This window comes from Salvelinus alpinus, chromosome 10, assembly GCF_045679555.1.
Source record: "Salvelinus alpinus chromosome 10, SLU_Salpinus.1, whole genome shotgun sequence".
NCBI lineage: Eukaryota > Metazoa > Chordata > Actinopteri > Salmoniformes > Salmonidae > Salvelinus > Salvelinus alpinus.
In genome coordinates this window covers 59,343,413-59,361,084 of record NC_092095.1, presented here as the reverse complement: position 1 = coordinate 59,361,084, position 17,672 = coordinate 59,343,413, and the positions used below count along the sequence as shown (strand labels likewise).

Below are 17,672 nucleotides of genomic sequence, written 5' to 3'. Positions count from 1 at the left end.
TGTGTCCTCTCACTGACTGGGTTTTTGGCCTTACAAGCGTAGCTGTCTGTCTGACTCTGGGGATGTGATGTTGTAGTGCTGTGCAGTCTGCTCCTGGCTCCACATCTCCCCCTGGTGGTCAGGCCAAGACTAGCGGTATTCCACCAGCGGACACTCAGCACTGCAGCAAAGTGTTGCCACGGTACTGTTCAATTCACAGGTAACTTCAGGTTGTGATACTGTGTCTGTGGAAAGAAAATGGAGGAGTATGTCACATAGCAGAGAACAAGTGGTGGTGCACACTCACACACACTCTCTCTCTTTCTCATTCTTTACAATCTGTTTGTGTTCTCTGTTTCTTTCTCTCGCTCTTTCTCATTCTTTACTCTCCCACTTTTCTGTAGCTGTTCATTTGGAAAACCAGACATCATACAGGTGAAAGTGAACTAGTAACTTGTGTCCAGGTTAGAGGTTAACACTCTAAATGGGTCAACATAACCCTATTGACATTGAACGTGATGCATATTATCTACAATAACAGTTACTCAGTTTACATGCACTTTTAAATGTGTCATGTAATCCCTATGTGGGAATTATGTTATGCATGGTTTATGTATAGCCCTTAAAATAACTGATGTCAAAATAAAGGGGATAAGTGAGGGTTACCACATACAGTTTAAGTTGTTACAATCTCTCTGCTTGCCAATACAATAGTCCTATAATATGTCATCATTGGGAGGCAGAAGTGGAAACCCCAAGGGTTAGGGAGTAACTGATTACACGTAACCTACCCAACCCTGGAAACCCCATATTTATTATGCTAAAGCCACCCACCCACACACACACACACAGCTAAAATGTACCATCATTTTATGGACCTGCAAATAGGCCTTCTGCAATCACATATTAACAGTTATGGTGAACGAAAACGCAGCCTACTTGTGCGAATGTCTTATTGTGCGAATGTCTTATTATTTATTAGCAGTGTCGTAACATTATGTTTTATTGACTTGTGATATGCTGGTTTGTAATCAGCACACATAACATACCAGTAACTTGTAATAAACATGACTGCGTCTTAAAAATAAGAGTTTCGCGCCACCCAGACAACAGCCTGTGCAACAGAATAACCTAAATGATGAAAATGAGCAGAGTATCGCTTCTGTCAAAGAGACGCTCTAAAGTTTGAGCCTTTTTGCTAGTTTTTTGTAGCTACAGACAACAAGACAGTCGTGTAGCATGTGGACTCACTGTGGCTATGTCTTTAGCCTGCCTACCTAGCAGACATGACATGATGTAAAAGTGAAAGTATAACTTAAATATGCCTGTTGAGCCACTCGATTGAAAATAATATGTTGGATTTAGCCTATGACCAGCGGCGACCCGTCACGTTTTGAGCCCCACAAAATGCCTGTTTTGCTTGTTATTTTGGCAATAATATGTGTCACATATCAGTTTGCAAACAATGTAAAAAAAAAAATCATTGAGTTAATAAAGCCGCATACAAACATGGTTTATTTTGCTTTCTTGAGTAAGGCAGCTCCAAAATGCAGGGGTTTCAGCCTAGCTCAGTGCTTTCTGTGGTGGTTATGGGGCAAGCCAGCAGAAAATACAGAGCATTGCGCCTGATTGGACCTCCAAGTCTAAGGTTAGAGCCCGAACATTTTTGCCCCTTGGGTTCTGCCATAGAGTTATATTAGAAGTGCCCATCCAAGAAGGCTCAAGGTCATTGGCCACAGATAAAATTACATCAAATCCACGTTATATCTACAGTAGCTTTGATTGGACTGATCATGTCAACATTTTAGTCTTAGTCTTAGCTAGCAGTCATCATCATAAATCAAGTCGACAGTCTTCTGGCAAATAATGTTTAATCCTTGCTCATTGGCCATTAGACATAAAGATTACACAACAAGTTGGAAATCGCAAAATCAACAATGAGTCGTTTGGAAGGAATCAGTGGCTAACTGCAAGCAGTGCAAAGCAATCCGTAACAGTAGCCTGCTATTCAATGGAGTGGCTGTGTGTTTTTTTTCTGAGTTCCCACCATAAATCCAGAGAATGCCAGACTGATGACAAAGTTTGTTGGCAAAACTACCACGCCACCTTCCTGTTTAAGTGAGCACATCACAAGCCAAGGTGAGTCCAAAAATGTATTGTATGCTGCTGCATAAGTTATGTAATATGCCAGGGAGATATGTATACTGTAGCTAAGAAAGTAATACTAAGTGTATGTTGTGTAGTAATGTCACGTTCCTGACCTGTTTTCCTTTGTTTTTGTATTTGTTTAGTATGGTCAGGGCGTGAGTTGGGGTGGGCATTCTATGTTATGTGTTTCTATGTTGGGTTCATGGTTAATTAGCCTGATATGGTTCTCAATCAGGGGCAGGTGTTTTACGTTTCCTCTGATTGAGAACCATATTTAGGTAGGCTGTTCACACTGTTTGTTTGTGGGTGATTGTTGCTGTGTCTGTGTTTGTTGCACCACACGGTACTGTTTCGTTCCGTTCGTTCTTTCCTGTTCGTGCGTTCATTGTTTTATGTTCTCAAGTTCAGGTCTGTTAACGTTGTTTTGTATTTATCAAGTGTGCTTCGTGTTCGTTTTTTCTTTAAATAAATTCATTATGTATTTATCCAACCCTGCATATTGGTCCGATCCTTCTCGCCTCTCCTCGTCAGATGAGGAGGACGACTTAGACGAGCGTTACAAGTAAGCTGTAGCCCATGTGCCTCACCTTAATAATTTGGTCTATTTTCACCTCTTAATTTCGCCTAACGTTACTGTTCTGACTAGATGGTGATGCACATGTAGCCTATAACCTGTTTTTGAGAAATGTCATCTAATCTTGTAAGAGGTTTCATTGTCTGCTTATATGCCTCCTTTATCTGACTTGGTGTACAGGGAAAATACTGTAAGAGCAGCCCATATTCTGTCGCTGTACTTTTCAAAGGTGCTGAACACATAGTTCTATTGACTACGTCTGTCGTTGCTCGCTCAATGTCTTAATTGAAATTACGGAATGCCTCTTATCCACTCATCGTTCCCTTATGCCATAGTTTGTACATCTCAATTGTCAGTAGAAACCACATTTGTTTAAGCAAGTCAGCCATATCAGCTATGTTTTTAAAAAAGGCAGTAAACAAGGCTGAATTAATTGTTTCGCTGCCAGACAAGGCTCTGCTGATTGCCAGGTGTAGCGGCGGTAAGTGCTGGAAAGAAAGCTCTGCTGTTGGGACAGCTTTATGTAGACCCTAACCGTTTGTGGGCACCACTTGTCGCCGTTATAGTGCAACTAATGTGTTGTGTTGTGTAGTGCCTTTGCTGGCATGCATCTAAAAACAAAAATTGGGGAGTTAGCCCCACCAAGATTTACATGCTAAAATCACCACTGCCTATGACTAAGGTAAAAAAAAAAACTAGCTAGTGACTTCAAACCAATAAAATATTCACCAAAGGCTAAACAAATGTTTGACAAAGTAATTACGATTAATTTTACTCATCAACTCAGATGAGTCTATACCGTACTGTGCAGCTGTGTGGCACCTCCCTGTGCCATATGGTAGGTGGTGCATCTAACCTCCTGCCTGTAGCAGTAGTTGTTTATTTCATCACAAAAATTGCCGGCTACAGTGTTTCATACAGATTCCAAGAACACAGGATGAGATGTTACTATCCTTTGTGCAAGCACTTCCAAGAGTTCATGAACAGTGAGCCTGGTGAAATTTGGGGAGCGCATCGTCAGTAGTGTACCTTTGGTTCCTAGGGTGTTTCGGCCTTTCACACTATACACCCTCCCCAAAGGCGGCCAGCGACAGGGTGATCAATACACACACGCACACACACACGCACACACACAGTCAGCCTCTCAAAGACCCTCCACTCTCCCTTTCCTCCGTTTACATTGACGGTATGAACCGATTTCAGTGCCAATAGAAATTCGATTTGAAGTCCATCATTTTGAATTTGTATTAGGATATTGAATTTGAATGTAATCTTTTAAAATGTGTAATGCAGCAATTGACTAATCATACAATTCAACATTTGAATTTGTAATTTATCATTTCAAACTGGATTGAATGAATATTGCATTCAGTTTTAAAATTCTATTTTAATGTAATATTTAAATATTCAGTTACAATATGGTATATATTGCATTCATTGTCTGCATCAAGTTTGCAAACTATTATTTCAAATTTATCAAAGTGTCATAATGAAATGTTTTACACATTCGAAAGTCTCTCAGCCTATCACACAATGCTATGCAAATGAGTTGCTGTGAGGATGCAGAAGGCGGAGGGAGTTTTGGGGAAGGCGTTGTGTGCGTCTGGTCAGTGTTGGAGTGCACTGTCTGTTCATCCAAATATAATACACATTGTTTATTCCACGGGAAATCAGTGTCCTAGACTGTTTACACTAGTCCACAAACAACATGCTAGTTTCGGTGGCCTTACAGGTTCGTTAGAAATCGGTGGCAGCGGTGGGATCAGCACGTCAACTAGCTAACAGCAACTCACAAGCTTGGCTAATTTTAGCTGGTTAGCTGCGTGGAAAAATGGAGGGAGAAGTCGAACATTTAAATATCACTCACAAAGGATGGGCAGCATATACAGGCCGGAATTCAGTCGTTACAGATAGATGTCATACTGCATTTGTGCATTTGTTTTGCACAGCAGCATGTCTCGAAAGGAAGGAGTGGACATTTGATTTAGGAATCGTCAGTCCTGTGGTGTGATCCGTTTGGTGAACCTGGCTGAGAAGTCATCAAGTACATGCAACGAGACTGATCTAAGTCTAGTTTTAACTAGTACCTTTCCCCGGCTCAGTATTCACAGATCTGAAGGGTTCAGATAGGGATATGCATGTTGGTGATGGTTCAGCCCAGCCCTATATGGACCTTCCTCTGTATTGCTTTCACCAATCAAGTTTGGGAAAAAATACATTCCTAAGTCAAAGTGCTGAAACAGAATTGGTGTTCAGATGTTGTGTACAACACAATCATTCAGTCATCAACACATCACTACAGTGTGAGGTCTGGAGTTTAAACAGCGATACATACAATGATTGTACAGGTACAGGTTTTTGAATGTGCCAGGACTCCATTTTAGAACAGTCTTGGTCCAGGCCCACAATAAATGAATGTGAGCTGGTCTTAATTCATAACATCTTCTGTAACAGAATTGCCTGAGACGTAACAGAACTAAAACCTGGGATATACCAGGTTAGTGGTCTTGCCCAACAAATGTTCTCAACAATCTGGTGGCAACTTGGGTACACTGCTGTTTCCTCTTACTTTAGTCCGTCACAGACTGATATAAAGATTTATTTGAGATTTTTTTGGTTGAAATCCGGGTGACAATTGTATTGTGAAAACTGTTATGCTCAGATTTGAGGGTATTTTGAAGGAATTTGATAAAGACAAACACTGTTTGTCAAATTTTAAATTAAGGTATTAAAAGAAATACTCATGCACCATTGTTGTTAGTAATACATCTCAGTACCGCAGAGCTCTCTCTTAGTAATAAAACATCTCAGTACTGCAGAGCTCTCTCTTAGTAATACAACATCTCAGTACTGCAGAGCTCTCTCTTAGTAATACAACATCTCAGTACCGCAGAGCTCTCTCTTAGTAATAAAACATCTCAGTACCGCAGAGCTCTCTCTTAGTAATACAACATCTCAGTACTACAGAGCTCTCTCTTAGTAATACAACATCTCAGTACCGCAGAGCTCTCTCTTAGTAATACAACATCTCAGTACCGCAGAGCTCTCTCTTAGTAATACAACATCTCAGTACTGCAGAGCTCTCTCTTAGTAATACAACATCTCAGTACCGCAGAGCTCTCTCTTAGTAATACAACATCTCAGTACAGCAGAGCTCTCTCTTAGTAATACAACATCTCAGTACCGCAGAGCTCTCTCTTAGTAATACAACATCTCAGTACAGCAGAGCTCTCTCTTAGTAATACAACATCTCAGTACCGCAGAGCTCTCTCTTAGTAATACAACATCTCAGTACTACAGAGCTCTCTCTTAGTAATACAACATCTCAGTACTACAGAGCTCTCTTAGTAATACATCTCAGTACCGCAGAGCTCTCTCTTAGTAATACAACATCTCAGTACCGCAGAGCTCTCTCTTAGTAATACAACATCTCAGTACTGCAGAGCTCTCTCTTAGTAATACAACATCTCAGTACCGCAGAGCTCTCTCTTAGTAATACAACATCTCAGTACAGCAGAGCTCTCTCTTAGTAATACAACATCTCAGTACCGCAGAGCTCTCTCTTAGTAATACAACATCTCAGTACAGCAGAGCTCTCTCTTAGTAATACAACATCTCAGTACAGCAGAGCTCTCTCTTAGTAATACAACATCTCAGTACAGCAGAGCTCTCTCTTAGTAATACAACATCTCAGTACTGCAGAGCTCTCTCTTAGTAATAAAACATCTCAGTACTGCAGAGCTCTCTCTTAGTAATACAACATCTCAGTACAGCAGAGCTCTCTCTTAGTAATACAACATCTCAGTACCGCAGAGCTCTCTCTTAGTAATACAACATCTCAGTACAGCAGAGCTCTCTCTTAGTAATACAACATCTCAGTACAGCAGAGCTCTCTCTTAGTAATACAACATCTCAGTACAGCAGAGCTCTCTCTTAGTAATACAACATCTCAGTACCGCAGAGCTCTCTCTTAGTAATACAACATCTCAGTACAGCAGAGCTCTCTCTTAGTAATACAACATCTCAGTACAGCAGAGCTCTCTCTTAGTAATACAACATCTCAGTACAGCAGAGCTCTCTCTTAGTAATACAACATCTCAGTACCGCAGAGCTCTCTCTTAGTAATACAACATCTCAGTACAGCAGAGCTCTCTCTTAGTAATACAACATCTCAGTACAGCAGAGCTCTCTCTTAGTAATACAACATCTCAGTACAGCAGAGCTCTCTCTTAGTAATACAACATCTCAGTACAGCAGAGCTCTCTCTTAGTAATACAACATCTCAGTACTGCAGAGCTCTCTCTTAGTAATACAACATCTCAGTACAGCAGAGCTCTCTCTTAGTAATACAACATCTCAGTACAGCAGAGCTCTCTCTTAGTAATACAACATCTCAGTACCGCAGAGCTCTCTCTTAGTAATACAACATCTCAGTACCGCAGAGCTCTCTCTTAGTAATACAACATCTCAGTACCGCAGAGCTCTCTCTTAGTAATACAACATTTCAGTACCGCAGAGCTCTCTCTTAGTAATACAACATCTCAGTACCGCAGAGCTCTCTCTTAGTAATACAACATCTCAGTACCGCAGAGCTCTCTCTTAGTAATACAACATTTCAGTACCGCAGAGCTCTCTCTTAGTAATACAACATCTCAGTACCGCAGAGCTCTCTCTTAGTAATACAACATCTCAGTACCGCAGAGCTCTCTCTTAGTAATACAACATTTCAGTACCGCAGAGCTCTCTCTTAGTAATACAACATCTCAGTACTGCAGAGCTCTCTCTTAGTAATACAACATCTCAGTACCGCAGAGCTCTCTCTTAGTAATACAACATTTCAGTACCGCAGAGCTCTCTCTTAGTAATACAACATCTCAGTACCGCAGAGCTCTCTCTTAGTAATACAACATCTCAGTACCGCAGAGCTCTCTCTTAGTAATACAACATTTCAGTACCGCAGAGCTCTCTCTTAGTAATACAACATCTCAGTACCGCAGAGCTCTCTCTTAGTAATACAACATCTCAGTACCGCAGAGCTCTCTCTTAGTAATACAACATTTCAGTACCGCAGAGCTCTCTCTTAGTAATACAACATCTCAGTACTGCAGAGCTCTCTCTTAGTAATACAACATCTCAGTACCGCAGAGCTCTCTCTTAGTAATACAACATCTCAGTACCGCAGAGCTCTCTCTTAGTAATACAACATTTCAGTACCGCAGAGCTCTCTCTTAGTAATACAACATCTCAGTACCGCAGAGCTCTCTCTTAGTAATACAACATCTCAGTACCGCAGAGCTCTCTCTTAGTAATACAACATTTCAGTACCGCAGAGCTCTCTCTTAGTAATACAACATCTCAGTACTGCAGAGCTCTCTCTTAGTAATACAACATCTCAGTACCGCAGAGCTCTCTCTTAGTAATACAACATCTCAGTACCGCAGAGCTCTCTCTTAGTAATACAACATTTCAGTACCGCAGAGCTCTCTCTTAGTAATACAACATCTCAGTACCGCAGAGCTCTCTCTTAGTAATACAACATTTCAGTACTGCAGAGCTCTCTCTTAGTAATACAACATTTCAGTACTGCAGAGCTCTCTCTTAGTAATACAACATTTCAGTACCGCAGAGCTCTCTCTTAGTAATACAACATCTCAGTACTGCAGAGCTCTCTCTTAGTAATACAACATTTCAGTACTGCAGAGCTCTCTCTTAGTAATACAACATTTCAGTACTGCAGAGCTCTCTCTTAGTAATACAACATTTCAGTACTGCAGAGCTCTCTCTTAGTAATACAACATTTCAGTACCGCAGAGCTCTCTCTTAGTAATACAACATTTCAGTACTGCAGAGCTCTCTCTTAGTAATACAACATTTCAGTACAGCAGAGCTCTCTCTTAGTAATACAACATCTCAGTACCGCAGAGCTCTCTCTTAGTAATACAACATTTCAGTACCGCAGAGCTCTCTCTTAGTAATACAACATTTCAGTACTGCAGAGCTCTCTCTTAGTAATACAACATTTCAGTACTGCAGAGCTCTCTCTTAGTAATACAACATTTCAGTACTGCAGAGCTCTCTTAGTAATTGTTAGGGTTGCGTCAATTCAATCTGGTATAAGGACAAGTATGACAATGAGTCACTAATTGTATGCTATGTACTTTTTATTAACTAAGTAATAAATGGCAAATGCAATTTCCGTATATACGGGTTCACTGTAACATCACGCAGGATGAAAACAGAGAAGACACTTGTTACTGACAAAGACATTATAATAAATACTCATGACAGAGATAGTTCCCACTTCCGAGCCGGCCTGTCAGAGTAGAGACTGGGCGTGGTTTAGACTTACCCAGCCTATCGTTGATGTTGGCGCCAGTCCTGGCTCCTTAGCGCATGTGATGTCCCGACGCTGTTACTGTGTAGATTACGCTCCTTCACCCCAAAGACTGAGGTCAGACAGCTCTGTAATATTGTCTGAGCTATTCGCACCTGTATACAATGGCCACTGTTCTCGCTCAAGGCTAACCACAGCTTCCCAGCACTCTTATCTGGCTAACTGTTACTTCCAGCACACACACACACAGACACCCAGGCTCCCAGGCCAACAGTTTGTCAATATCCAATCACATGTAATACAGTTGCTAATCACGTTTGTTATAGTATTGGGTTATAGTGCATAACTCAGAACCTCACAGATGTTCTTCGTGTGTATAGTTTATCTGTTATTGTCTATTGTACACCATAGTCAGCAGTCTCCTGATTAACCCCCCTTCCTCTACACCCCTCCTGTGTCTCTGTAAGATTAGCAAAGTTTCGGTCACACAGTACAGCGCACACACATTTCACACTGCTTGTTCATATCTTATGCTCAGATACATTTGTTGCAATTTCAGGCTGTGGCCTCATGGTTAGACAGAGCACTGGTAAGAGTAGAGACTAATGGAAAATGCAGGTTCACATGAGTCAGTAATTCAAACTTTAATGCATAAGAAGCCCTACTAGCTTATAGTTAGTTAAGCATGTCAAAAAACCTTTTAAAACCCCCACATAATACATCTCAGTACTACAGAGCTCTCTCTTAGTAATAAAACATCTCAGTACCGCAGAGCTCTCTCTTAGTAATACAACATTTCAGTACTGCAGAGCTCTCTCTTAGTAATACAACATCTCAGTACCGCAGTGCTCTCTCTTAGTAATACAACATCTCAGTACTACAGAGCTCTCTCTTAGTAATACAACATCTCAGTACAGCAGAGCTCTCTCTTAGTAATACAACATCTCAGTACTGCAGAGCTCTCTCTTAGTAATACAACATCTCAGTACTGCAGAGCTCTCTCTTAGTAATACAACATCTCAGTACTGCAGAGCTCTCTCTTAGTAATACAACATCTCAGTACAGCAGAGCTCTCTCTTAGTAATACAACATCTCAGTACAGCAGAGCTCTCTCTTAGTAATACAACATCTCAGTACTGCAGAGCTCTCTCTTAGTAATACAACATCTCAGTACTACAGAGCTCTCTCTTAGTAATACAACATCTCAGTACTACAGAGCTCTCTCTCAGTAATACAACATCTCAGTACTGCAGAGCTCTCTCTTAGTAATACAACATCTCAGTACTACAGAGCTCTCTTAGTAATACATCTCAGTACTGCAGAGCTCTCTCTTAGTAATACAACATCTCAGTACTGCAGAGCTCTCTCTTAGTAATACAACATCTCAGTACTACAGAGCTCTCTCTTAGTAATACAACATCTCAGTACTCTTTGCAAGGCAGATGAGGATGAGCTCTACCTCTCAAGGCTGGTTCCTCTCAGCCAACACCCTCTCCCTACAGTATACTTTGCCTAGTGGGGGGAGGGGGGGGTTGGCCTAAGTTATTCTGAGAAAAGTAAACAATAACCTGTACAAATTCCTTGACATAAGTCAAGGGAAGGCTTGAAGAACTATGAAATGCACATGCTGCGATTTAAAACAGAAAGTGGAGTGGGTTGGCATTAAGCGCTCTGGGGAAAATACCTGAAAAGGTATCATACAACCACAAAGTTATTGATACTATCGGACCTCAAGATAAGGCCCAGACAGTTCGAAGTAACAAAAGTTTATTACAAACAGAGTAGGTAAAACGACAGGTCAACGGCAGGCTCAGGGTCAGGGCAGGCAGAGGTTAGTAATCCAGGGCAGTGTCACAAGGTACAGAACGGCAGGCAGGCTCAGGCTCAGGGCAGTGTCACAAGGTACAGAACAGCAGGCAGGCTCAGGCTCAGGGCAGGCAGATGGTCAAAACTGGGAAAACTAGAAAACAGGGACTAGAGAGAAACAGGAGTACGGGGGGGAAACGCTGGTAGGCCAGACGAGACAAGATGAACTGGCAACAGACAAACAGAAAACACAGGTATAAATGCATAGGAGATAATGGGAAAATGGGCGACATCTAGGGGGAGGGGGGGGGGGCAGACTGTCAGCTTTAATTTGAGGGTATTCTCATCCGTGAGCCGTTTAGAAATTACAGGACTTTTTCTACATAGGCCCCCCATTTTATGGACCCAAAGTATTGGGACAAATTCACCATATTTGGTCCCATATTTCTCGCACACAATGATTACATCAAGCTTGTGACTAAAAACTTGTTGGATCCATTTGATGTTGGTTTTGCAGATTATTTTGTGTCCAATAGAAATGAATGGTAAATAATGTATTCTGTCACTTTTATTGTAAATTAGAATAGAATATGTTTCTAAACACCTCTACACCTCAACTTCTTATGGCTGCAGGGGCAGTATTGAGTAGCTTGGATGAAAGGTGCCCATTTCAAACGGCCTGCTCCTTAGTCATAGTTCCTAATATTTGCATATTATTATTAATATTGGATAGAAAACACTCCAAAGTTTCTAAAACGGTTTGAATTATTTCTCTGAGATTAACAGAACTCATATTGGCAGGCAAAATCCTGAGTTGAAATCAAAACCGGAAGTCAGAAATCTGAGATTGTCTGTATTCAACAGAGTCCCAAAAGAAGTCCAAATGACGTAGGACTGAGGTTGCACTGCCTAGGGGTTCCACTAGATGTCAGCAATAAATAGAAATTCCAATGAGATTTCTATGGTGTTGTGGGAGAGAATGAGAGCAGAATCAGTCAGGTGTCCATCAAGCAGCCACTCGCGTAACATCCCTCTTCCTCATGCAAGCCACTGACGTTCCATGGCTCACGCAGACAAGAAGGAATACTCCGGTTGGAACTTTATTGAAGCTATATGTTAAAAACATCCTAATGATTGATTCAGTACTTAGTTTGAAATGTTTCTTCGACCGGTAATATCACATTTTGAAGTTTTTGTCCGATATGAAGCTGACCAGAATTAGCGTTTGGATATGTTTACCAAACGCGCTAACAATTGGACATAAATAACGTATTTTTACGAACAAAACAAACATTTATTGTGGACCTGGAGTTTCTGCTAAGCCTTCTGATCGAAACCAACAAAGGTAATGAAATATTTATATATTTTGTTGTTTATAGTGACCCTATCTTTGCAGCTGTTACATGCTAATTTGAGATTATAGCGTGCAGTTATTTTTCCTTAAAGTTTTTTTAAAATCTGACATTGCGGTTGCATTAAGGAGAGGTATATGTATAATTCAATGTGTATAACTTGTATTATCATCTATATTTATGATGAGTATTCATGTTGAAACGATGGGCTATGCAAAGTCACTTGATGTTTTTGCATTTAGTGATTCTTGTAGCCTCAATGTAAACTCAGATTTTTTTATATAAATATGAATTGAATCAAACAAAACACGCATGTATTGTGTAACATGAAGTCCTATGAGTGTCATCTGATGAAAATAATCGAAGGTTAGTGATTCATTTTATCTCTATTCTGGTTTTTGTGATGCTATCATTAGCTGGGAAAAATGGCTATGATTATTTTTAGTTTTGTGGTGACCTAACATAATCGTTTGTGGTGCTTTCGCTGAAAAGCCTATTTGAAATCGGACAGTTTGGTGGGATTAACAACAAGATTACCTTTAAAATTATATAAGACACATGTATGTTTGAGGAATTTTAATTATGAGATTTCTGGTTTTTGAATTTGGCGCCCTGCACTTGGACTGGCTGTTGTCATATTGATCCCGATATAGGGCTTGCAGCCATAATTAATATTGATGCTACCATGATTATGGATAATCCTGAATGAATCGTAAATAATGAGTGAGAAAGTTAGACGAACAAATATCATAACCCCAAGACTTGTTAACCTCTCACCATTACAATAACAGGGGAGGTTAGCAAGTTTTGGGGGTATGATATTTGTGCGTCTAACTTTCTCACTCCTCACTGCATTATTCATGATTAATTCAGGATTCTGTAATCATGGTATCGTCCATGTTAATGTAAAAGTGTTTAAAAACATTATTTTCTTATTTAGAATAAAAGTTTACATTTAATGAAAAACATTTCCAACAGTTCAAACATGTTTCTCTCTTCTTGGTCGTTTGTCTCAATGTAACAGATATGGAGTTACGTAGTGAGAGCTTTCAAACCCCATGTTTCTGGTCCTCAGTTACCCCACCAGGAAGACCACCAGCTGGAAGGAAGCAACAGAGGAAAGAGCTCATGAGACAAAACATTACTAATGACTAGGGCCAGGAGTTTTTCCTGGTCAGGTCACATGGTCTGGAAAAACTCTTGGTCTTATGTTATAAATGCAACAGCAGGTGTTCTTCCTTTCCTTTAAGAATACCAACACCAATCAGACTTGTTCATTGTTTCTTTCATTGCATTCAAATTTAAATACCACATGTTGATCATCAAACATAATAATGTGATAACAATGTGAGCACTTCCTAATGCTTTCTTAATAAATGTAGTGGTTGGTGTCTCAGACTCATACTTACCATCCTAAAACACTGGATTCTTTACTGGTGGTCTTTATACTTCAACAGAGTGGCTTCTGGCAAGAAAACACATAACAGAAGAGGTGGACAATCATATGCACACACACACACACACACACAGTCTTGTACAGCTAACCTTGTGGGGACATACAATTCAGTCCCATTCAAAATCCTATTTTCCCTAACCCCTAACCCTAACCCTAATCCTAACCCGTACTCTTACCCTAACCTTAACCCTAACCCTAACCCAAAAACCTAAACTTTATCCTAACCCTAGCTCCTAACCCTAACCCTACAACTAACCCTAGCTCCTAACCTTAATATTTAACTTAATTCTAACCCTAACACTAATTCTAACCTTAACCCTAAACCCCCTAGAAATAGCATTTGACCTTGTGGGGACTAACAAAATGTCCCCAGCTGGTCAATTTTTACTTTGTTTACTATTCTTGTAGGGACTTCTGGTCCCCACAAGAATAGTTAAACACGTACACACACACACACACACACACACATCCCTGGTCTCCCTTCACACCCTCACAAGCTACAACAATAAAACAGTACAGGGATTTCCTGGTTATGTCTATTCTGGGCCACTAACTAGCTCTAGTTATATCATTTCAAGTAACACTCTAGATCACGTGACAAACTCATTCCATGGAGGGTCGAGTGTACTTGTACTTGATTGATTAATTAATGTCACTAATTAGTAAGGAACTTCCCTCACCTAGTTGTCTAGGTCTTAACTGAAAGGAAAAAACTAAAATCCGTAGACACTAAGCCCTTCATGGAATGAGTTTGTTCTAGATGAACCCTCTCTTCTGATAATACAACACAGTATAATGTTTTTAGCTTTTCAGAATCAGTATGTTACAGGAATCAAATCATCCAGGACAAATATGTCTTGAGTGTAATGTAACTGCCAGAGCACTCTGTTACCGAGTAAACTATCCGCTTAAGTTTCATAAACACCTCCATTCCCCTGCCCCTTTCCAGCTTGGTCTGCGTCCTCTTCCCCTTCATTCCCGTTGAAAGCAAGTATCAGAAGTGGTAGATATGTTCTATGTGTGTTATTTCTATGCTTCCCGTTTTGGTTTTGTACACCAGCTTCAAACAGCTGAATAAACAATATTTTTGGTTATTGAAAATATATTTTACATATTTTACACAATCGCTGCTTATTTTGTCACGAAGTGAAATTATGTACACTATTAGAATTATATCACCCAGGAAATGGAGGAATGATTTCTGTATAGTCCATCTTTAAAGAAGTGTGCTTCTGTTTGTACAGCCTTAAATTAACAGGATTACTTGCCTTGTTCTGGCTGGACTACATCACTGCCTTTAGCTGAGAAGAAGAGAAGAGAGAAGTTGACCTTAGCATTCTGATACACAGACCATATTAGCATTGGTTGTGTTCACTTCTGGATGACAATGAAAAGGATGCTAAGTGGCAGAATTCCAGGTGAATGCCACTGTGTCTTCTTACCCTCAGGCTTTGACTCATCTTTAGGACTAATGGATCTGCTAGGTTTATCTGCTAATGAGAACAGAAGGACAAACTCTTTCTAATTAGATCATTTGAAAGAAATCTCCAATACTTTATAATACACAGAATAATGTATATTAAACAAAAAAAATGCTTGTGAGGCATTGCATAACCTTCTGTTTCTACATGACCACACACAGACATACACACGGTTACATACACACAGATATATACACACGCACATAAACACTTACTGATAACAGTGTACAGTTGTGGCCAAAAGTTTTGAGAATGACACAAATATTAATTTTCACAAAGTATGCTGCCTCAGTTTGTATGATGGCAATTTGCATATACTCCAGAATGTTATGAAGATTGCAATTAATTGCAATTCATCTGATCAAAGTCCCTCTTTGCCATGCAAATGAACTGAATCCCCCAAAAACATTTCCAATGCATTTCAGCCCTGCCACAAAAGGACCAGCTGACATCATGTCAGTGATTCTCTTGTTAACACAGGTGTAAGTGTTGACTATGACAAGGCTGGTGATCACTCTGTCATGCTGATTGAGTTCGAATAACAGACTGGAAGCTTCAAAAGGAGGGTGGTGCTTGGAACCATTGTTCTTCCTTTGTCAACCATGGTTACCTGCAAGGAAACACGTGCTGTCATCATTTCTTTGCACAAAAAGGGCTTCACAGGCAAGGGAATTGGTGCCAGTAAGATTGCACCTAAATCAACCATTTATCGGATCATCAAGAACTTCAAGGAGAGCGGTTCAATTGTTGTGAAGAAGGCTTCAGGGCGCCCAAGAAAGTCCAGCAAGCGCCAGGATCGTCTCCTAAAGTTGATTCAGCTGCGGGATCAGGGCACCACCAGTACAGAGCTTGCTCAGGAATGGCAGCAGGCAGGTGTGAGTGCATCTGCACGCACAGTGAGGCAAAGACTTTTGGAGGATGGCCTGGTGTCAAGAAGGGCAGCAAAAAAGCCACTTCTCTCCAGGAAAAACGTCAGGGACAGACTGAAAGTCTGCAAAAGGTACAGGGATTGGACTGCTGAGGACTGGGGTAAAGTCATTTTCTCTGATGAATCCCCTTTCCGATTGTTTGGAGAAGCTTGTCCGGAGAAGACAAGGTGAGCGCTACCACCAGTCCTGTGTCATGCCAACAGTAACGCATCCTGAGACCATGTGTGGGGTTGCTTCTCAGCCAAGGGAGTGGGCTCACTCACAATTTTGCCTAAGAACACAGCCATGAATAAAGAAATGGTACCAACACATCCTCCAAGAGCAACTTCTCCCAACCATCCAGGAACAGTTTGGTGACGAACAATGCCTTTTCCAGCATGATAGAGCACCTTGCCATAAGGCAAAAGTGATAACTAAGTAGCTCGGGGAAGAAAACATCTATATTTTGGGCCCATGGCCAGGAAACTCCCCAGACCTTAATCCCATTGAGAACTTGTGGTCAATCCTCAAGAGGCAGGTGGACAAACAAAACCCCACAAATTCTGACAAACTCCAAGCATTGATTATGCAAGAATGGGCGGCCATCAGTCAGGATGTGGCCCAGAAGTTAATTGACAGCATGCCAGGGCGGATTGCAGAGGTCTTGAAAAAGAAGGGGCAACACTGCAAATATTGACTCTTTGCATCAACTTCATGTAATCGTCAATAAAAGCCTTTGACACATATGAGATTATTGTAATTATACTTCAGTATTCCATAGTAACATCTGACAAAAATATCTAAAGACACTGAAGCAGCAAACTTTGTGGAAATTAATATTTGTGTCATTCTCAAAACTTTTGGCCACGACTGTATATGTCTTGTCAAGCTGTTTTCTGTTGAACTTCACAGAATAAACTCCACTGTCTGTTTTCTTCAATCCACTGATTCTCAGCTCTCCAGTAGTCTGGTTCAGGGTTGTACGCTCTTTGAAGGCACCATAGATGTCCAGACCACCAAAATCCTTGTCCCAGTCTGCCACCTTGTACTTCCCATGCTTCCATAGGATGCTTGTGATGGAGTCAGGCACTGTGGACTTGTCCGGCGCCAACACGAGCTCACCTCCCAGGTGGTGAAGGTAGGAAACAACATCTCCACCCCGCTGATCCTCAACACTGGGGCCCCACAAGGGTGCGTTCTCAGCCCTCTCCTGTACTCCCTGTTCACCCATGACTGCGTGGCCATGCACGCCTCCAACTCAATCATCAAGTTTGCAGACGACACTACAGTGGTAGGCCTGATTCCCAACAACGACGAGACGGCCTACAGGGAGGAGATGAGGGCCCTTGGAGTGTGGTGTCAGGAAAATAACCTAGCACTCAACATCAACAAAACAAAGGAGATGATCGTGGAATTCAGGGAACAGCAGAGGGAGCACCCCCACCCATCCACATCGACGGGACAGTAGTGGAGAAGGTGGAAAGTTTTAAGTTCCTCGGCGTACACATCACAGACAAACTGAAATGGTCCACCCACACAGACAGAGTGGCGAAGAAGGTGCAACAGTGCCTCTTCAACCTCAGCAGGCTGAAGAAATTTGGCTTGTCACCTAAAATACTCACAAACTTTTACAG

At 41.1% G+C, this 17,672-nt stretch overlaps 1 long non-coding RNA gene across 1 annotated transcript; it reads left to right on the top strand.

The window, feature by feature from the left end:
• Positions 1-11,874: 11,874 nt before the first annotated feature.
• On the top strand, positions 11,875-13,612 carry LOC139532434 (uncharacterized). Its single transcript, XR_011666570.1, has 2 exons — positions 11,875-12,186; positions 13,218-13,612. It is a non-coding gene; the product is annotated as an uncharacterized lncRNA (long non-coding RNA).
• The last annotated feature ends 4,060 nt before the right edge of the window (positions 13,613-17,672 follow it).